Source organism: Oryctolagus cuniculus, chromosome 9, assembly GCF_964237555.1.
Source record: "Oryctolagus cuniculus chromosome 9, mOryCun1.1, whole genome shotgun sequence".
Lineage (NCBI taxonomy): Eukaryota > Metazoa > Chordata > Mammalia > Lagomorpha > Leporidae > Oryctolagus > Oryctolagus cuniculus.
The window spans coordinates 79,765,847-79,789,869 of record NC_091440.1 but is presented as its reverse complement, the minus strand read 5'-3'; positions in this window follow the sequence as shown (position 1 = coordinate 79,789,869).

Sequence of the window (24,023 nt, the reverse complement as noted above, 5' to 3'; positions counted from 1 at the left end):
GTGAAATCATATGGCTATTTGGGAAGAGAGTACAAACCGGGGGCACATCTGCATATATCCTCCATGCACAGGGATATAAGGAGTTGGGGAGTGTTGCAGAAAATACTGTAACATAGTTTAGATTCCAGTGAATCTGGACTTTTCTTGTGCCTGCCATCCTTTCCAATGGAAATAATCACTTCTTTCTCTCAATCCCCTTGGTAGATCATGCTGTTTGTAAAATTATCTGTGTGAAGTCTGCTTATCTTATCTATTCTAAAATGTATTAGCACATAAAACAATATTTATTTTCTGTATCCTTATATTTAATAGAGTGCTGTAAATATAGTAAATAGTCCAAAAATATACATGTGAAATGAATTATGTTTCCTGCTTCTTGATTATAGAGAGAATTTGGTAATTCCTGTAAAGTATGTGTGACCTCAAATATTTCCTTTAATGAGAATAATCAAGTTCCATATGACTGGTTCAAGATGACACCGCAGTCAAAGGCCAAAGAGGAATGGGAGTTTTGTCTCAAAAATGCTGACCTTAGGTTAGACTTATCAAGCATGCTGGATTCTCATTGAATCCTGAAAGAAATCTGAAGTTTCCAGCAGTTATAAAAATTCTTCCTCTGAATGAAACAATTATTTTTGTCATGATTTAAAAGGTTAACTGAGAATAATAAGGTTAAATATAGTAGTAACTAATCCAAAGCATGGTTGGCAAAACACATACAGAAATAGTACCAAATCAACAACGGAATAATAATGTCACTGCTGACTCTTATGTAATGCTGACAAAGTCAGAAGCTGACAATGCAAGTCAGAACCAGTGTGAGCAGAATGCGCTGAACTTGTAAGCCCTCACACCTCACAGGTAAGGTGGCCTTATGCCAAAAGTACTTCCCTTACACGAAATGTTCATTTCTGTCCTTTCAAATTTCAGTTCACCTAGGCCATTTCTAGTCATCAATTCATACTTGCAATTAACTATAGCTAAATCCAGAATAACGAAGGGTAAATCAAGAGTGACAAGAGAGCCCCTGCTACAAGCCCTAGCCTCAGGTGTGGAGGTTTTGGGAGGATTGTAGGGATTAGTTCAACATTGTTTTATAGTTTATCTTCACAAGTAATCATCAAGATAGTCAGTCTTGTCTTCATCTTACAAATGAGAATTTCAAGGCTCAGAAAGATTAAATAATTTGCTCTAACTTGCTTTTGATTAAGTAATAGATACACCTTTACATCTTCATCAATCTGGTTTAATGGTATACTATTGGAGTCTTCATTCTTTATCGACTTTTATCACATTTTCCACTTCTTGGCCAATCATTCCAGTGGCAAAGAGTAAAGGAGGCATTTGAGTTCTAATTAAAATTTTAGTAGGGAAATTATTTGAGTTTTAATCAGAATTTTTAATGTCTGTCCTGAAATTTACAACCATTTTTAATCCAAATATGACATTCTGGTAAGAAGAACTTATATTTGTTTCTTCATTATTTTTTTATTTCTTCCCTTTTTTTCACATTTCCCTTCTTTCCACTTCTCCCCTCTTCCTCTCTTTTCCTTTTTATTTGTTTTTGTATAGTTCTTTCATTACAGGATATTCCAGTATACCTTAAAAACAACATCAAAATTTATAAATGAAATAAGGTGCAAAAGGAAAATATTGTTTGTCATTTTACTCAGTTAGTGTTCACATTGTGTCCATAATAAATAAGGTCTTGGCAGCGTCCTCACAGACAGAAATTATGCTTGGTAGGGCTTTGCTAAGGATTCCTCTCCAACAAAAAGCATATTTTTTCATGGACTATGAACCAAGCTATATTTTGGATATAGGTTGCTCCCCAAAGGTTCAAGTGCTCAAAGTTTAGTCCGCAGTGAGGCACTGTTGAGCATGGTTGGCATTGGATTAACAGCTTATCAATATCAGAGCCATCAGATTTCATTCTTGTTATTCCATCATTGCAAGATGATTTCCTGATCTGAACATCACATATCAGTTATGAGCAGGAATATGGAGAAATACCATATTAGCTTCTCTATAAGTTTGATCAAAAAGGTAAAATCTTGTCAGAATATTCCAGTGGACCTCTATTCATGTCCCCCTAACTGGATCTTACTGTACCCCCATATCCCTTGCAGTGACATGGGCCACAAATAAGCAACAAAGGAGAATTCATGGCCAGAGCCAATCCAGAGCACAGATGGGTAAGACTTAGGCAGATATCAGCTCCGTACCAAAGGAGGTCTGCTTACTTTTCCTTTTGAAAGGTTAGCTTTGCAATACTATTCAGCTATGCAGGATATTCATAGTTCACTTTCCATCTACACTCTGCCATTGTTCTCCAGCCCGGGAGACCAAGCACCGGGGTCCATGGGAGTTAGGGGAGAGAAACCAAGCACAACAAGAGTGAGGGAGCTGAGGGTTGACTCCTCAGCTCCCCCTACACCAGTTGCTTTCCTCTGATGCAGTTTCTATCAGGTCACCCTCTCCCACAGCCACGCTGTCTTTGGAAGTTGGTGGTTGCTTTCTCTTACACATTGGGCCAAGGGGTGGTGATGGGACAACCCACCCCCTTTTCCTCACTTTAGCTTCCATGTTACTTTCCCTTAACAGTGTCCACACCTTTATCAACAGTTCTTTCAATAAATGTATTGGTTATTGATTGATTTATTGATAAGGCAAACAGATCTAGAGAGAGATTTCCCACCTCTTAGTTCACTCTCCAAATCCCCAAAACAGGCAAGGCTAGGGCAGAACTCATTCTATATCTCTCATGTGGATGGCAGGAACCCAAGTAACGAAATCGTCATCTGCTGCCCCCTTTCTCCCAGGATGTGCATAGCTGAAAGCTGGGATGAACAGCCATGACTCATTCATGACTCAAACACTCCAAAATAGTATGCATATGTCTCAACTAGTGGCTTAAAAAGATACAGTTTTGGGGTGGACATTGTGGCGCAGTGAGTTAAGTTGTCACTTGAGACACCCACATCCCATATCAGGGTACCGGCTTGAGTTCTGGATACCTTGCTTTCCATCCAGCTCCCTGCTACTGCTTGGTAAACAAGGAATGATGATGCAAGGACTTGAGTTCCTGTCATCCTTGTGGGAGACCTAGAAGGAGGTTCCTGGTTCCTGGCTTCAGACTGGTCCAGCCCTGCCCATTGCAGACATTTGGGGAAGGAGCCAGTGGATGGAAAATTCTCTCTCTCTCTCTCTCTCTCTCTCTCTCTCTCTCCCCTTGCCACTTTGCCTTTAAAATAAGCAGATAAATAAATCTTAAAAACTATGGTTTCTTTCTTCACATCCTTTAAGGAGTGCTCAGGAATACAGAGCGGTCGATCCTTTTGTTCCAGAATTAAAAAGGACTTGAAATAGGGGAGACTGGGGATATCTATTCATTTGCATAGTATTGACATTTGTTCTGCCAAAACTTTTATTAATCTACCAGTTATTAATTAGATTGACTTTCTGTTTCCATCCCTCCCCACCTTCATGAGTTATATATTAGTGTTAACACCTGCCTTCAGTGAGTGCATTCTGGAACTTGAAATTCTCATTCCACAACTGCTCTGCACACACGCTCTCTGTTCCGTATAGCCCCTCTCTCTGGCCCAAGTTTCAGACATCTTATAAAGTCTGTGTCTCCGATTGTCCTAGACACAGTGCCATACAGGTTTTTTTTTTTTTTTTTTTTTGACAGGCAGAGTGGACAGTGAGAGAGAGACAGAGAGAAAGGTCTTCCTTTGCCGTTGGTTCACCCTCCAATGGCCGCCATACAGGTTTTGAGGGGAGAGGTATGAACCATTCCTTAGTAATAGTAAAAGTGTTGTCATAAGAATTTTTAAAACATAATTACTATACAAAACATTTTACAGGTTTCTCTGCCAATGAATACATAAATTATATTTCCTGAAGGCATTTCTGAGTATGCTGATGAAAATTTCAGGATAAGCCCTGACAGTCACAATAATGAAATACATGAAACCAATTATACTGCTACTCTGTTGTAGTATCTTAGATTTAGTTTAAGTGACTCATATGCAATAAGGTAGAAAACTTAATGCACTTAATGTTAAAATACAGGATTTAAAGGGAGAAGGATTTTAGTAAGGAAGTTGGAGTGTCGTTTATGAATAAAACAGGGTTATCTTCTCCCAGCTGCACCATCAGTCAAGGAGGATGTAAGTTTTTATCTTGTAATGCTTTATTTGTCATCAGGCGTGGCAGATAAGCGAATGCTAGAACTTTGTGAGGCTGGAAGAAATGGTCAAGTACACCTAACCAACACTCAGTTTACGATAAGGAAAGAAAAAAAAAAAACAACAAGGGAGTCAATTGCTTGACAGACCATGCATTTTTGAATGCTAACTGGAAGCTGGATCAGTTTTGCTCAAGGCTTTAAGTACTTGATAACTTGAAGATTCTTCCTACTCAATGCTAGACCTTTTAATGAGGGTTTCTAAGATCATGTCCAGACATCTGCATTTTTTTCCTGAAATCTTTTCTAAGACAATTCTTATTCCCATTGCTGTTTCAGAACCTTTCTCTGTAACCCAGTATTTTCTTCTGTCCTTGTTTCCCATGTGAACTGCAGACTGCAGTGGAAGTATGGAGAAGATGCCATGAGGTTAAGTGATGGTATGGGGTCAGTAGACAAACCTATAGTATAAACAAGTTGTATCAACCCACAAAGTCCATCTTACCTGAATCTTGAGAGAAATTATGTCTTACATTAAGTTGAATGTTACCTATAAGACGGTATTTTTAAAAACTATATAACTTTTTAAGAGTATGTCAAGACTTTCAAGAAATTTTGGGTTGATTTGCACAGCATCTACTTATACTCAGAGTGTGGTATCTCAGCCTTGGCCTTAGAGGGGATTTGGTGCCACTTTTTACCTTGACTTTCTAAATTAGAAATTTCTTAATTTTTACTTTCACAACACTCTTGACCTTCACTGAGTCCTTGCTTGACTAAAGTTAACCCCATGTTTTCCTCTAGTAATTTATTACTTTTACCTAACCTGATCCCGAATGATTTTTAATTATGTACAGTTCTCCTGTACCAACTGGGTATCCTATTATTTGATTCAATCCTGACACTGACTACATAAAATTAGCATGGACCCCACAAGAGAAAGACTCAGTCCCAAAGAATACATCCACTAGTCCTGGATGCCCCATGCCACTTACACTACTGTCCAGATAGCTACAAATTTGGGGCTTATAACAACTCCCCTCAGGTTCCCTGATTGTGTGGGACAATTCTCAAAACTCAGGAAAGTGCTTTTTTCCCAATTTCATTTTTGCTATAAAGCTTGTAACTCAGGAAGAAGACACACAGGGCAAGATCTTGGGGCATGAGGCAGTGGAAGAGCTCCCAACCACATGGAGTTCGGATGCACGGCCCTCCCAGAACGTGAATGTTCACCAACCAGGAAGCTCCCAAATCTCATTCAGAGTTTTTCATCATGATTTGCCACTTCGACACGGTTGATGAAATCGTTGGTCATGTGATTAAATTTTATTTCTAGCTCCTCTCCTCTCTCCAGAGGTCAGAAAAATGGAAGCGAGGCTGCAGATTCCAGCCTTCTGGTTATATGACTGATTTTTTCGCATCTAGTCCCATCTTTCAAGCCATCTAACTGTACTCATTAGCATAAACTCAGCTAGATAGAAATTTTCACTATGACTATCAAAATATACTCCTGTCATTCGAGAAATTCCAAAACATTTTGAAGCTCTATAACTGGAACTGGGAATAAAGGCCAAATTTTATATATATAATGTGTGTGTGTGTGTGTGTGTATGTGTGTGAGAGAGAGAGAGAGTAAGAAATAGAACTTCATGAAATTCATGGAAAGATGGATTTAAAAGTTTACTTTGTTGCAAAATCTAGAGATCTATGCAGAATTTTTTATAACACACATTTCCACAAACCTTTTGAAAACTCCTTATAGGTACATGGGTGTGGTGTATTTATGAATGTGTGTGTGTGTGTATATATATATATAAATGCATGTATGCATATAATACACTAATTGTTTTATATATCTGCAAATAAAACAACATGGTAATTATGCTTTTCCTAATATATGAAAATACTGAAAGTGTCAGTGTGCTTCTCTCTGTGTTGTCTGTGCCCCCAGTAATGGCAGATAGAGTCACTATATGTGGACAAATCCTGCTTTGTTTCTCTATTACAAAAGGATCCCTAAATACTTGAAAGAAAACTTGTAGTTTGAATCATTGTTTTGGCTTTAAGGTATTACTGCTTAAATTCCTATGACAAAGCAATATTGGGCCCATCCTCAACTGGAATTTAGATTGCTAGGATCTGACTACAGTATCAAGGACTGTTTCTGTAATCTAATATACTAGTAGTTGTTGAGAGGGAATTTTACCTAATAACTGATATCTACACTTACATGTCTGAAAAGATATTTCCAGCATGCTCACCAGACTGTGAGATCTTTGAGAGCAAGGGGTATATCTTCTTCCTGTACCTTCAGAAACCAATGGAGTACCTGGCACATCTTAAATGCATTAATTGCTGTTTTTCCTGGAAATTTGTATCAGCTTATTAATTTACAGTTACTTTGCTTTGATACCCAGAGATACAGCTGCATTCAAACTGCCAAAATGAAATAATTAGTCTTCACACCTACATCATTTAGATCGCCAAAGGTTAATTGAATTAAACTGGAATAACTAAGTGTTGCACTTTAGTTTGCAAATAATAATAATAAAAATTATTATTATATCCATATTTGACATGAAACTAACAACTGTTTTGACATCCTAAATGATAATCACATTTTTCAATCAACCATGCAGGTACCCAAACAGTGACCTGAACTATCAGGATGATTTTGTTTATCTTGAATTCATTTGTTACAGAATATTGTCTTGGGCCAGTACTGTGGCACAGCAGATTGAAGCCTCAGCCTGCAGCACCAGCATCCCATATGGGATCCATCTGACCCAACTCTCTGCTAATGCACCTAGGAAAGCAGCAGAGAATGGCCCAAGTCATTGGGCCACTGCACCTATGTGAGAGACTCTGAAGAAGCTCATGGCTCCCAGCTTTGGATTAGCTCAGCTTCTGCCTTTGCGGCCATTTGAGGAGTGAACCAGCAGATGGAAGACCTGTCTCTCTCTCTGTCTCTACCCTCTGTAACTCTGTCTTTCAAATAAATAAAATCTTTAAAAAAAAATTGCCGTGTACAATAGAATTATGAACCATACAATTTAAGTACTTTTCCACAGATTTATTTACTTTTTACAGATTTATTTATTTATTTGAAAGAGTTGGCTGGCGCCATGGCTCACTTGGCTAACCCTCTCCCTGCAGTGCCGGCACCCCAGGTTCCAGTCCCAGTTGCTCCTCTTCCAGTCCAGCTCTCTGCTTTGGCCAAGGAGGGCAGCGGAGGATGGCCCAAGTGCTTGGGTCCCTGCACCCGCATGGGAGACTAGGAGGAAGTACCTGGCTCCTGGCTTTGGATCTGCGCAGCGTCGGCCATGGCTGCCATTAGGGGAGTGAACCAACGGAAAGAAGACCTTTTTCTCTGTCTCTCTCTCACTAACTCTGCCTGAAAAAAAATTTTAAAAAAATAAAATTTTAAAATTTTTTTAAAAAAGAGTTACACAGAGAGAGGAGAGGCAGGGAGAGAGAGATAGAGAGCAATAGCGGTCTTCCACCCGATGGTTCACTCCCCAATTGGTTGCAACTGCTGGAACTGCGCCAATCCGAAGCCAGGATCCAGGAGCTGGGAGCTTCTTCCGGGTCTTCTTCTGGGGCCCAAGGACTTGGACCATCTTCTACTGCTTCGCCAGGCCATAGCAGAGAGCTGGATTGGAAGTGGAGCAGCTGGGGCTAGAACCGGTGCCCACATGGGATGCCATGCTTCGGGCCAGGGCGCCACAGTGCCGGCCCCTCCACAAATTTCTAACCACTTTATTAATCATGCAAGAGAATACACATCTTCTAACTTAACTATTTGTTTTTCTCAAGTATCTGTTATTCTAGATTTTTTTGGAAGGATCTGTTGGCATAAACCAATCTAATATAGTGTATAATGCTCTCAAAATAAATTGATTCAGTATTGGGATAAAAATTTGCAGAAAACAGCAAACAACACAATTGTGAATGGTACACTGTTTTGCAGCCTGAGTATTATGTGATGCATAAGTCATAGCATATAACTTAAGTTAAAACAGAGTATAAGTAGCCGGTGCAGTGGCTCACTAGGCTAATCCTCCACCTGTGGCGTCAGCACCCCGGGTTCTAGTCTCAGTTGGGGCACCAGATTCTGTCCCGGTTGCTCTTCTTCCAGTCTAGCTCTCTGCTGTGGCCTGGGAAGGCAGTGGAGGATGGCCCAAATGCTTTGGCCCCTGCACCTGGCTGAGAGACCAGGAGGAAGACCCAGCTTCTGGCTTCGGATCGGAGCAGCACACCACCCATGGTGGCCATTTGGGGGGTGAACCAACAGAAGGAAGACCTTTCTCTCTGTCTCTCTCTCTCACTGTCTAACTCTGCCTGTCCAAAAAAAAAAAAAAAAAAAAGAGTGAGTATAAGTGAAATCCATTACTCATTCAGTTACCATTTAGCAAAGGCTACTTTTTGTCTAGTAATGGCCTAAAATGTGTATGATCTCATTCATGTGTCCCAGTCTCATAAATTACACACCAGTTTAACCTCATTTTGAGATCTTAAAGAAGCTAACTAGTCCATCAAATTCCCTCAGCCAGTAAATGGTGCAACCAGAAATATTAAATGAGATTTACAGATCAAATAACCACAGATAGAAGCATAGGCCTGCAGGATAGACTGAAGAGAATTAAATATGGTAATTATATAGGTAAATCTAAAATAATATTGACATGAAGTAGTAGTATATTGTAAGTTTTAATAGATACAGAATGAGAATGTATAACAACAGTGATGTTAAATTTGGAAAAAAGATAAATGAACTTAAACTCCTCTAAGAGCCTTGCATTGTCCAGAAATTATAAAAGTACAAATTTATTCAAGGCTTTAAAAATCAAGCATGAATGTTTTGAATCTCATGTAAAAATTTAAAAAATCATAAAAATAAACTGTATAACTTAAAAAGCTGCTAGAGTGGTTTAGTGGGATAATAAAATTGCCTGATTAGGAAAAAGAGAAGTAGGGTGGACGTTTGGCCTAGTTGGTTATGATGCCTGTGTCTCATATCAGATTTGATTCCCATTTCTGGCTCTTGACTCCAGCTTCCTGCTGTGGAAGTCTTGGGAAGCAGTGGTGATAGCTCAAGTAGTTGGGTTTCTGATACCCTCACGAGAGGCCTGGATTGTGTTTCCATCTCCCAGCTTCAGTCCAACCTCAGTTGTTGTAGGAATTTGTAGAGTGAACCAACAGATAGGAGCTCTATCTATTTGTCTATTTTTCTGTGTCTCTCTCAGTTTTTCTCAAATAATAAATTTTAAAAGAAAAAATATATGTGGAACAAAAATAAACAATAACAGGAAGATTGAAAGTAAAATATCACAGTAATTATATTAAATCTAAACTAGCTAACATCTCTGACTGAAACATAAAGATGGACAAAGTTGCTTATAACAACCCTCTGTGGCCGGTGCTGTGGCTCACTAGGCTAATCCTCTGCCTGCAGCGCCGGCACCCCAGGTTCTAGTCCCAGTTGCTCCTCTTCCAGCTCCCTGCTAATGCATCTAGAAAGGCAGTGGACATGGGCTCAAGTTCTTGGACACCTTCCCTTCATATGGGAGACCAGGATGGAGCTCCTGGCTCCTGGCTTCTGCCTGATGCAGTCATCTGGGGAGTGAACCAGTGGGTAGAATTTATTCTCATTCTCTCTCTCTCTCTTTCTTTCTCTCTCTCTGTTTCTATAGCTCTGCCTTTTAAATAAATAAATCTTAGGGAAAAAAAAAAAGTATAGTAGGCGGCTTAGTCCTGCAAAGCCACACAGAGCAGGGCGGTGATGTCCTTTTCCCACAAAAAAACACCCTGGACAGACTTCGATGAATATGTCCCTTTAATAAGAATCACGAATGCTTTTAAAAGAGCAGGGAGAAGGGGAGTAAGTAAATCTGGGGAATGCTAACTGTAGGACAGAACCAGCAGTGGCACCAATATGCCTCTCTGATCAGCTTGAAGGTCATGCAGCTTTCCGGGTGGGCCTAATGAGCCTGGGCCACACCCCAGAGCAGTTTACCTGATTGACAGAAGGTGGGGGTGGGGAGAAATATGCCTGGGCTCAGCTAACAGCTGGGATTGCCCACAATAGTAAATTAAATTTAAAATAGGTGAAATAAATTAAGGATAAGTTAATAAGAATAAAATATTAAGGGATTGGGGCCTGTGATGTGGCATAGTGGGTAAAGCTGTTGCCTACAGTGCCAGCATCCCATATGGGTACCGATTCGGGACCCAGCTGCTCCATTTCCTATCCAGCTCTCTTTCATGGCCTGGGAAAGCAGTAGAAGGTGGCCCAAGTGCTTGGGCCCTTGCACCTGCGTGGGAGACCCAGAAGAATCTCCTGGCTCCTGGTTTAGGATAGGCCCAGCTCTAGCCATTGCCACCACATGGGGAATGAACCAGCAGATGGAAGACCTCTCTCTCTCTCTCTGTCTCTGCCTCTGCCTCTCTCTCTCTCTGTTAACTCTGCCTTTCAAATAAATAAATCGTTAAAAAAAGAAGAAAACATTAATCAAATAATGAGTGAGTATAATAGAAAAAAAGTATTATGATCAAAAGCCAACTCTGAAAACACTAATAAAGCAGGCAAACCTCTAGCAAGACTGATCAATAAAAAAAGACATAATCTATCAATAATATGAATATAAATGAGGCTATCACCAGAAATAGTGTGTTTACTCAAGGAATAAGAGGATATCATACACAATTTCACATCAAAAAATTAGGAAATTTAGAAGTACATAAATTAATTGAAGAATAAATTAAATAAATTAATCAAAAAAGTAAAAAATTTATATATTCCCATATTTATCAAGGAAATTAAGTCCCTAGTTTAAAACTTGTACCTTCCCCTCCAACAATAACAAAAAAATAATTCCAGGTTATATAGCTTCACTGATAAATTTTTTTCAAATATTTAATATCAATATAGTAAAAATACTTCCAAAGAATGGGACAGGGGGGAAGGAATGTTTACCAACCCACTTTACAAGGCAGCACAGTCTTGGTAGTAAACCCGACAAATGAACAAACATTCATGAACAAAATGTAAAAACAATGAATGAGGTAATAGGTAAGCAAATCCAGCACCATATAAGGAGGAAATTATTTATGTCTCAGCATCAAGTAAAGTTCATTGATGTAATACAAGGGGGGCTTTAATATCAGAAATCAATCAAAATAATTCAGCACAACGTTGATGAAAGGAGAATATATCTTATTGAGATATATATATATATTAATAGAAATAAAGCATTTGATAAAATTCAGTTCCTTTTCAACATAATATCCCTCACTAAACGAGGAACAAAAGGGAGGTTTTTAGTCTGGTCAATGATATTTTTAAAAAAGACATATTAACTATATCCAAGATAGAATACTAGCTGCCTAGACCCTGAAGTTTGTGACAAAAAAAAATGTTGTCAATATTTTACTTCAATATTTAGCCACTGCAATAAGGCAATACAAAGAAATCAACATTATAAAGATTTCAAAAGGGAACACAAAAAATTTTTATTATTCTTTGATAACCTAATTGCACATATAAAAAAAGTTAAATGCTCTGCAAGTAAACTATAAGAAATAATAAACACAATGTCAATCATAAAAGCACATAGGCCTCCACCAAAGTCATTGTACAACTGGGGATAATGGTCAACAAAGAGATGAATGGAACAGAAAAAGTTCTAGTTGTATGAATATATAGTCCCCTGATAGGCAATAAAGGTGCCATTTCACTAAGTGAAGAAAGGGTGACCTTTCCAATACATGGTGCTGAGTCAGCTGGGTATCCACACCAAAATCATGAACCATTACCTCCACTTTACATTGTACTATAAAGTTAATTTGGAATGAGTCACAGACCTAAATGTATAAAATAAAATAGTAAAACTTCTAGGAGAAAAGGAAATAGCATTCAGGAATTTGGGATAGGCATAAATTTCATAGAAAGAACACTGAACGTACTAACAAAAAGAAGAAAGATTTATAAGATGAATGTCATTAAAATTGAGAACTTTGGTTCACCAAGGATAAAAAACATTAAAATAATAGTGAGGCAAGTCCCAGAAAGGGAGAAGATATTTGCATTACAAGTATCTAGCAAAGGAATTGAATTAAATAGGGGATACCACCATTGCATCCTTCAGATTTTAACATAAATACTAATCTCTGCCATGCACCCTGGAATGCAGTTTTGATTCTTATTTGTTGTCTTGACTAGGGAAGGGAGTACTTTGTCTTCTTCAGCACTCTCTCCAGGCTTCTTAGACCAACCTTAGAATGAATCCCCCCATCCCTTGTGGCCCCTACCACCGTGTTAAATCCTTTGTTTGGGAGCATGCATTTGGAGTAGTAGTTAACACAATGGTTAGGACACTCCACCCCACACTGAAGGATTTGATGCCTGGCTCTGTCTTCCATTTTAAGCTTCCTGTTAATGTAGACCCTGGGAGGCAATGGGATGCCTCAAGGAGTTGAGTCCTTGCGACCCACATGGGAAACCTGGAAAGAGTTCCCAGGCCCCAGTTTCTGCCTGGCCCAGCACCAGCCTTGGGTGCAGGCATTTGGAGGAATGAATCATTAGATGAGAACTATCTCTTTCTGTCTCTCTGTATCTCTCTGTCTCTATGTTTGCATTCTCCGTCTGATGAATGGCTAGATAAATAAGTGAATATTCTCTGTTTCAAAACAATGTCCCAAGTGAATGGATTCTTGCTAGTCAAGTCTTACTTTCAAATCGTTTGTGCAAGCACCCTCAAAATCCATTCTGAGATCCAGGATTGTGCTGGCTCCTGCAATATATCCTATCTGATTTTCACAGTTCCTTTGGAGGGTAATATCCTTTCTCCATTCCTAGGTCCAGCACATCGTCAACAGGTTTCACTGGTATTTAACCTTACTTACTAGCCTGGCATCCAGGAGAACTGGTGGGATGATACTTGAGGGGGGTGCCTATTGACTTGCTGGGAAGAGGCTTTGGCAACCTCTCCCACATAGGAAAAGTATTAGTTCTTAGTAGGGCTAAGGGTCATCTGTGTAATCACTTTGGGTGCAGAGGAGTCTGCAGAGACACAGCCTTCGGGGCAACCATCCCATGTCCCCAGCCCATATCCTAAGGACTTTGACCTTTGAATAGCAGATCTTGGGCTGAGCATCTAAGTGTCTTATACTCTGCAGTTCTAATTCAGTCTCATGCTTGCTGTTTAGCAGTGTCTGCTCTGCCACAGACAAGCCTTGGTAACTCAAAAAGTGACCTTCAGACACTTGCCTCTCCTTGAACTCTTCACAAACCACTCCAGTTCCTCCTTATGCCTCTGCAAGACTTCAACACAACAAAGTCATCACTGGATAACTCTACTGGCTGTTTGCATTAGGACCCCAATGCCTTCAAATGTGGGAATCATGGCATCAGGAGAAGTTCCCTTCCACCAGGAGGCTTTCCCAGGTTACCACCAGTGAAAGTTTCAGCAGTTGGGTCACCATCTTGTGTCAAGGACTACCTATGCCCCATGTTTCACTTAGGGCCCTTTATTGTGAACCAGGTAACAAAAAACCTGGTCTCTAAACACTATCTCACCTACTGATTTTTTCCAGCAGCCAGTTGGCCAGGATTTTCTGCTTAGCACTCATGATGAGTTGCCAAAGAAGAGACTGCCTATAACTGTTGAGGAGAAATGGGCTGGTCTAGAGGCCCCAGTCTTGTGTGGTGGTTATAGGCTGGGAACAGCTCAGGAAGAGAATCCAGGTGGATTCTGAAATTACACTACCTGGAGGCTGTGCCATAATTCCTTTCTTCCTAACAGATGCTCTTGGAGAGAATCTAGATGAATAGGGCACAAATAGGACACTGGAGTGCTTAGAATAGGCCAAACACTGACTTAAGAGGTCACATAGGCACATGCATTTTGTGATAATATTTTTATGCACATAGGACTTAAGTACTTCTTTTGTATAGGTGTTTTATGGAAACATATGTTATGCAAAATTACTTTAAAGGTGTCAAGTAAAGAATCAATGTCACCATTCTGAATAATTCTACTTTAATCCCATCCCTCAAAGCAACCACATAGTGAATAGTAAGTGGTTTCATTTTTATATGCATTATTCACATAATTGCCTCATTTTTCCTACCACATTTGTATAATCTCAAAATAATTTGTTATTTCTACATGCTCTCTTAATCAAAGACAAGGACTCCGTTTCTGAATAACAATATTCTTAGAACTTCTAAGCTTCTGGAATATCTATTTTTTATGCATGATTTTAGTCTAAGCTGAAGCACCATTTTAACGCATCCTTCTGGGGTGTCTGCCCAGGCCTGAGGTCTGATTGCTGCTGGAATAGAAGACAGTAGCTGAGATTTCAAGTCTTGTTGTGCAAAATTTGTAGCTGTTCAAGCGCCTTATATGACACTTGGATTAGTTACTGAAAATACTGGCCAAAATATGTTCTCAGCCCATAGTCCCATTATCTGTCTGTTCTGACAACCATAACTAGAAGTCTTCATCTGAAAAAAAAAAATCATCATTAAATGAAAACATAAACAGCATCATGTGAAACTCAAGACTCATTAGAAAGCAGTTACTAAAATCGAAAGCAAGCTATTAGAACACATAAAGAAGTTTGGTAAAGTGGCAGGATGTAAAATTAACACACAAAAATCAACAGCCTTGGTATACATAGACAGTGCCATGGCTGAGAAAGAACTAAAATCAATCCCATTCACAATAGCTACAAAAAATTAAATATCTTAGTATAAATTTAATCAAGGAGGTAAAAGATCTCTACAATGAAAATTACAAAGCACTGAAGAAAGAAATAGAAGAATACACAAAAATTGGCCAGCACCATGGCTCACTAGGCTAATCCTCTGCCTGTGGCACCGGCTCTCCAAGTTCTAGTCCCAGATGGGGCACCAGTTCTGTCCCGGTTGCTCCTCTTCCAGTCCAGCTCTCTGATGTGGCCTGGGAAGGCAGTGGAAGATGGCCCAAGCCCTTGGACCTTGCACCCACATGGGAGACCAGGAGGAAGCACCTGACTCCTGGCTTCGGATCGGCACAGTGTGATTTGGGGGGTGAACCAACAGAAGGAAGACCTTTCTCTCTGTCTCTCTCTCTCTCATTTGTCCAACTCTGCCTGTCAAAAAAAAAAAAAAAAAAAAAAGAAGAAGAAGAAGAAGAATACACAAAAATTTGAAATTTGAAAATCTTTCTGGTTTGTGGAATTGAAGAATTAATATCATCGAAATGTCCATGATTCTGAAAGCAATTTACAGATTCCATGAGATCTCATTCAAAATACCTATAATCTTCTCAGATCTAGAAAAAATAATGCTAAAATTCTTATGGAAACACAAGAGACCCCAAACAGCTAAAGCAATCTGATACAACAACAACAAATCTGAAGGAATCACCATACCAGATTTTAATACATACCACGGGGCAGTTATTATCAACAAACTCAAACTGGCACAAAAGGAGATATGTACACCCGATGGAACAGAATAGAAATTCCAGAAGTCAATCCACACATCTACAACCAACTAATCTTTGACAAAAGAGCTAAAATCAGTACCTGGAGCAAGGACAGTCTCTTCAACAAATGCTGCTGGAGCAACTGGATCTCCATATGCAAAAGTATGAACAAGACCCCTATCTTACATTTTATACATAATGGATCAAGGATCTAAATCTACAACCTCATATGATCAAATTACTAGATGATAACATTAGGGAAACTGTGTAAGACATTGGCAAAGGCAAAGATTGCTTTGAAAACACCCCAGAAGCACAGGTAATCAAAGTCAAAATAGACAAATGGGATTATATCAAGCTGAAAGCTTCTGCACTGCAAAAGAAACACTCAGGAAAGTGAAGAGGCAACTGACAAAATGGGAGAAAATATTTGCAAATTATGCAACTGATAAAGGATTAATATCCAAAATCTATGGAGAGCTCAAAAAATACAACAACAAAACAACAATCCAGTGAAGAAATGGGCAAAGGACTTGAACAAGCATTTTTCAAAAGAGGAAATTCAAATGGCCAACAGACATATGAAAAAATGCTCAGGATAGTTAGCCATCAGGGAAATGCAAACTAAAACCACAATGAGGCTTTACCTCACTCAGGTTACAATGGTTCTGATATAGAAATCAACAAACAATAAATGCTGGTAAGGATGTGAGGAAAAAAGTATTCTGTTGGTGAAAATGTAAACTAGTATAGCAATTGTAGAAGACAGTATGGAGATACCTCAGAAAGCTGAAAATAGATATACCACATGATACAGCAATCCCACTTCTAGGAATTTACCGAAATGAAATAAAATCAGTATATTGAATAGTTATCTGTACCTCTATGTTTATTGCAATTCAATTCACAATAGCTAAGATGTGGAATCAACCCACATGTTCATCAGTTGATGACTGGGTAAAGAAATTATGATGTGTTTGTGTGTGTGTGTGTGTGTGTGTGTGTAATGAAATACTATTTAGCTGTAAAAAAAATTGAAATCTTGTCTTTCTCAACAAAATTGATGCAACTGGAAACCATTATGCTTAGTGAAATAAGCCAGTCCTAAAAAGACAAATACCATATGTTTTTCCTAATCTGTCATAACTAATGCTTTCTCTAATCTATGATAACTAATAGAGTACCAAAAATATAATGTATTGGAGTGAAAGTGACATTTTTAGATTTGATGATTCTTTACAGTCCTTGTCTCTACTGTTGAGGAACATAATTTTGTTTCTTCTTTTTTTACTATTTTTTCACTCTTTACTTACTTCAGGATTAATTTTATGAGTATAAAGTAAATTGAAAATAGATCATTGTAATAATTAAGAGAGAAAATAAGTGAGGAAGGAGGAGGAAGGATGGGAACATGGGCAGGATGGAGGGAAGGCTGGAAAGTATCACTATGTTCCCAAACCAGTGCATATGAAATACATGAAATTTGTTTGCCTTGAATTAAAAGAAACAAGTGAATAGAAATTTAGATGAGGCATTAAGAATGGTGGTAGTTTTATTCACCTGTGCTGCCTTAAATTTATCTGCATATAAGAAAATGAAAAATCACAGGAAAACTCATGACGTTAAATATATGCAAGCCTGGAAATCTCATTCAACTTAAAAAATTGTATTTCTTTCCTTTTAATCTGATTTCCTTTTTATTAATTTTATTGACTTATTACACTGTATAGGACCTCCAGTAAAGTGTTGAATAAATAGGTAGCTGCTGAAAAAAAAAAACAGATTTATTGATTGATTTAAAGGGAGAGAGGAGAGAGAGAGAATCTTTCATCACAGATTCACTCCCCAAATGCTTGCAACAGCTAGGACTGAGGTAGGCCGAAGCCAGAAGCTAGAAACTCCATCAGGATCTCTCATATCGGCAGCAGGAATTCAAGTACTTGGCCCACCATCTGATGCCTTTTTAGGCACATTAACAGGAAACTGAATCAGAAGCAGAGAAGCCAGGACTCAAACTGACACTCAGAAACTTCCAGACAGTGGCTTCACTCACTGGGCCATCACGTCTACCCTTCAAAATAAATCCTCTTGTTGTGCTCATGGTTCTTCTTGCCAAAGGACAGATCAGGCATATTCACAAAAGTAAAAAACACTTTCTGCCTTAGAAAAACACAAGAAATGGGAAATGCATTTGGGATTTTCCAACTATGAATTTTAGTATGAATGACTTAGAAAAATAAAATGTAGAGAACCTTAGAAACAGAAAGACATGGTCTTTTTATATTACTATTGGGCATTTTGGCATGCTCTTTCTTGAATTCCATAAATACCTCTTAATTAATGTGTATTTCATTAATAAAAAGTCCAAAGTACAAAAGAATTGACTTTGTTCTATCTGACAAATGACCTCCAGATCCCATAAATGAAATTATAAGTAAAGAATTACCCTTCTGAAGAGTGTTTTCATGGAACTATTTTTCAAAATGCAATTAGGAAGTTATAGCTAAGTTAATAGTTATGAAATAAATCCAAGGCAGGATTTGAAGAAGAATATTTTTTTCTCGATAGCAAACCATTTTATTTAAGATCAATGTGACAGAAAACATGCTCTACTTCTGCTCTATCTCTTTCAGAGGAAAAAAAAATGTAAAGCTGGCTACTATGGGTTTCCTGGACAGATGTCAGACACATGTTTTCCAAGACATTTGTTGAGTGAAGCTGCATGCCATGATCTGGCCCCGGTAGAAAGAAGGATGCAAACAAGCACCTCCAATTGTAAGAGGAGACAAATTTGGAAGGAAACTTGTAATATCCTAAAAGAAATTTCATACATCACTGGAAACAAAGGAAAGGAAGGTAACTAAATTGGAGTTGCAGCTCTTTTTTTAATCACGTCAGCCAAAAGCGTTCCAGTCAGTAGTCGGAACACACCACAGATGAGGATAGATTTACCACTTGACTTCACTGAATAGCAATCCTAGAGCTTAGAGGAATCCTTGCAGAAGGAGAATCATGAAGCTAGATGCATTTTGACCTTTTTTAAAGGCAGTATGTTGCTTAAACTGAATTCTCACAAAGTAAAATGTAGAGATGAAGAAGACTATCTTGAATATACAACGAATTTAGAAATAACAACAACAACAACAAAATCTGAAATAATACTTAGAAAAGTCTTTCTAGAATAAGAATGTAGACTGAGAAAATGCCTAGGGCTTTGGCTAGGAGCTATGTCTATATAACAAGACTGATTCAATTATTCTGTGGCTGTTTCCTTTTTTGTTTAAAATAATCCAATAGCTACAAAATCAATCTCAGACCTCATGGTTTACGTGATTCAATTTTCAAGACAGAAAAAAATGATAAACTACATTTGCTGATAAGCCATTTCTATAATCAAAATTGCTATGATTAAGGTAAGTGGGAAATATTTGTTTTGGTTCTTGTTTAATTTAAACTTTTCCTATCAAATTTTCCTAGAATACATACAAATCAAATTAATAAACTAGTGATGCTGACTTCTTTTTTAAGGCACTGCTCTAGACAACCTGCCACTGTATATGAAGATAAAGCTGATTAGTGGGATTGATATTTTATTTTCCATGAAAAATTGTGACATAATCCATATATAGGAAGGATGAATGATTAAATTGTACCTCTTTCTTTTAATGAAGTGTGCACATTTCACATCACTTTGGAGTGTAGAGGAGGAAAAAGAGTATTTGTAGGAAATGCAACCACCCACAGATGAACTGGCTTCTGAAAAACAGAACAAATATTCCAGGTAACTCATGACCCAGTGGTTCCTCTTTTCCCTCATTAAAAGTAGGAAATACAAGCATAATCTTTTCCCAGCAGCCACGAAAAATACTCACAACTATTTAAGTGGAAAATGACAACTATTTTAGAGTGAAATAGAATCACGCCCCTAATCTTTGGACAGTGTGTTCAAGTTTTGGAGGTAAAGCATTAAAAGTCATGAGTAATGCTTAAAAAAAAAAGTGTAACTGATAAGATGTGCATGATACATTGCAAGACTAAAGTTCCAATAGGGAGAAATTAAGTTGAAGCAGTCATGAAAGAGACAGGGGAGAACCCTGTCCGTTAGTACATGAGCTCCATACCTTCAAGATCTTCAACACCACAAGTGAATTAACATACAAGCAGAAGGTGATACAGAAACTGGGATGGTGAAGATGAAGATGAAGAGGGATACAGTGAGTGATACTGCTTAAGCCATTGGGAATACAGGGTTTTATTGATGCCCAATTCGAAGAGGCTATTGGCATGGCAGTTATAATTGTGTGCTATTTGTCATCACTGTGAAGATGTATGAACTTGGAGACTGGAGCTTGATGCAGTTGGCTCAACTGCCACCTGTCATCCCACATGAGTGCCAGTTGGATTTCCAGCTGCTCTGCTTCTAACCCAGCTCCTGCTAATGTCCCTGGGAAAGCACCAGAAGATGCTCCAAATATCTGTGTCCCTGCCACCATGTGGGAGACCTAGAAGCCTAGCCCTGGCCATTGTAGCCATTGGGGGAATGAAAAAATGGAAAATCTCTCTATCTCTCTCTCTCTTCCTGCTCCCTGTATTTCTGCCTTTCAAATCAATAAATTAATCTTTTAAAAAATAATAAAAAAATAACTTCAAAGCCCACATGCCACTCTAGTTTGTTGACAAAATTAGAGTTTCAGCAACAATCCCAGTAAAATTTAGCAAGCTCAGAGTTCCCAGCATCATAGTTATGATGTCACTGTCTATCCATCATTCAGCAGGTCCTCAACTGTAACGCGAATTCCGAAGGGGACTCACTATACGCATCATTTAAGTTGCTGCCCACAGGTTTTGTGACAGAGTCATCGCCCCTCTGCCACTATTGCTATTCCATAACTGTGAACTCTGTGTCACTCCAGTGGGCAGGGCCAGAACCTCCACATCTGAAGGTCTTCCAGAGTCCTACAGTTGCAGTCACTACTTTCTGCAAAGACAAAGAATGCCATTCTCCCAAACTGTGTGCACATTGTGTCACCTGGGCCTTAATGTGGTATTGTGTGTGCTGTAAGTCACTCAAGGTCTCTTGTCCCTGCACTTTCCCAAGAGTCAGATATAAACAGCACTGCTCTCATTTCCCTACTCACCACATCTTTCTGCTTGACACTCAGATTTCCTTCCTTACTCCTCCAAAATACCTTTTTCAGCAGAAATGAAATAAAATGGAAAAAGCTTCTTCTGTGCATGGAAATAGAAATCCAAGAGGAGGAATGAAAGCCACTCTGTTATTGTTGTTTATGCTATGGGTAGTATGAAGAAATGACCTAAGAAAGATGATTCCTATTCCATATCCCTCGGAAAGGCAAAGTGCCCATCTATGACAAGGCACATGCCAATCATTTGCTTCTAGAAGCTTCTATGGGCAATTGCCCCAGGATAAGGGCTTACAGAGAGGAAGAAGCATCAATCCTGCTCCCCACTGAAGACAGGTGTAGGCTGGGGATTGACAGTAATGGGTCCATCGCTAACCTCCCTTGCTGACTCAGAAGGGCCTGGAAGGCATCCAGCCAAGAAGCCGACTCTCATTTTCCATTTATAATAAAGCCTTTATCTGGTAAAATCTTGAGATTTCCATGTGAACCAAGAGTTCAGAGAAGAGAAAGAGCTCAGGGGACAGAGTCCTGGAGGTGATCCCTGACATCACCATTAAGTAACTGTATGAGAGTGGCTAATTTGTGTAACAAATCTATCCACTGCACCTATAAAATGGAGAGAAAATAATAACCAGAGTTTTTGGTGAAGGTGAAATGAAATCATGTTTATCAAGAATTTGCCTCAAATATAGAAAGTAGTTAATAATTGTTACCATTAGCAATAGCAACTGTACTGTTACCAATACCAATTTCAGTACCAATACCAATACCAATTTTACCATACCAATACCTTTGACTTGAACACAGGCAAGTCTTAAGCTAACTAACATAAATATCATCATCTCCTTTAGGAGATCTGTTCTCTCTAAGTAGCTGTTAAATGAAGGCTGGAATACTCTGTAAACACAGTTCCTACAAAGAAAAGAGAGAGGCTTCAGGAACGCAGAGTAGCCTGAGGGCTGAGGATTCTGATAGAAAATGACTGTAGCAGCCCCACTTAGACTGCAGCTAGAGCAGGAGATCTGGAAGAACTGAAAGGCTGGAAAAGGCTCTCTTCTAAATAGTCTTTTATGAAGTTTGACTCAATGTGAAAGCAAGAGCATAAAATCTAGTTACACCTGGAAGGCATAAGAATGTCTGATTTTAAGTCAAGAAATAAAATAGAGTCACATCAAACACAATGGGAACTTATGAGTATGGCATTCCCCACGGGCAGCAGGTGTCTTCAAGTGATGTGCCTGGAGGAGAAAAGCAGTTCACTGACACTACAAGACCTCGCTGCTGGCTGGGCTGGGCCGTCTAGAGGTGATTAGGGAAGTGGAAGCAAAGATACAGAAGAAACACTGACACAGTCTTGCAGAGTGACCCATGAGAGCATGCCAGTGAAACACCGTCTCATACTTGCAAAGGCACCACACGTGTTATGCAGATGTTCCCAGCTTCTCAAGAACACCAAAGTCAGCTTGGTTGTACTCTAGCTCTACCAAACCCTACACACTAGTGCCCTTGTATCTGCAGAAACCTAGGTTCCCCAGGTGGTGAAAGTGGAGGGAAGCACCACCTGGAAGAGCTACCTTTCTTAGGCAGTTTTAGGCAAATTGAATACAGTTGAATTAAAGTCATTCCACTGCCGCTACTTCACAGATGATGATGCATAACTGACAAGCCAATGGTGAAAAATAATAGCAGAGAAGATATTATGAGGTAATGTTTTGAAAATTATGTACATTAATTTTTTTCTGACTCTCCTGAATTCGTGGTCTTCATCCAACTGGGTCCAAGCCAACCATCTGCATGGAAAATAAAGATTTTTTTTTATTTGACAGGCAGAGTTATAGACAGTGAGAGAGAGAGACAGAGAGAAAGGTCTTCCTTCCATTGGTTCACCCCCCAAATGGCCACTACGGCCGGAACTGCGCCGATTCGAAGCCAGGAGCAAGGTGACTCCTCCTGGTCTCCCATGCGGGTGCAGGGCCCAAGCACTTGGGCCATCCTCCACTGCCTTCCTGGGCCACAGCAGAGAGCTGGACCAGAAGAGGAGCAACCGAGACTAGAACCAGGTGCCCAAAGAGGACACTGGTGCCTCAGGCGGAGGATTAACCAAGTGAGCCATGACGATGGCCCCAAGGAAAATAAAAATTTATCCCAAAAAGAATGACTAGGGAAAACCCAAGATTTCCAATACTCAAAGTAGGGATTTTCAGCAACAAGAAGTCTTACTAATACTCTAAATTCCTTTATTATATTCATTGAGGGATCCCATTCATTTTATTCCTCCATAATATAAAGAAAAATGTTCCTTCTGACTAAGTTCTGGCAAAGAGATGCAGTTCTGTGGTAGACTAAATCCACCCCATAACAGAAGTGGCACAGGTAGCTAGGGGTTAGAAGAAATCATACCAAAAAAAGGGGACAAGGGAAGGCCATTGCGGTGTATGGTCTGATGGGTTTCTCCCTGGGCTTCAGCCTGGAGAATGGAAGCATGTTAGGAAACTAATGTTGAGGCCAAGACTGAGAGAGGCCTCTGGGACTACAGGAGAATATGGTCCGGCAGCTGTCCTATACCAGCCTGGTTCACAATAAGACCCAAACCTAACTGGTTATTTAGTGGAGCCGTGCTTGAGTTTTACCTTCCCTGGGCCTAACCATCTTCCATGCAGCATAGGCAGCAAAGAGGCATACCTGAGAATCCAACTAGGGCTCATGGCAGAAAACTACATCCTCACAAGAGTAAGGAGCATCTGAATCAAGAGTGGTGGAGAATATAATGTGGGTGGCAGCCAACTGGGCGTTACCTTTGGGACTCAGAGGTCTTCATATCACCCATAGGGGAGGAATTGGGAGCTAAATCACCTGCAGGACACTACAGGTGCTGACAAAGATAAAGGAAAAGGGGACCGGCGCCTTGTCTCACTTGGTTAATCCTCTGTCTGCGGTGCCGGCATCCCATATGGGCTCCAGGTTTTAGTCCTGATTGCTCCTCTTCCAGTCCAGCTCTCTGCTGTGGCCCGGGAAGCCAGTGGAGGATGGCCCAAGTGCTTGGGCGCCTGCACCCGTGTCAGCAACTAGGAAGAAGTACCTGGCTCCTGGCTTCAGATCAGTGTAGCTCTGGCCATGGAGGCCATTTGGGGAGTGAACCAACAGAAGGAAGACCTTTCCTTCCTCCTTCAATATCCTTATATTTTAAACAAGCTATTAAGGTCAATTTGCAGT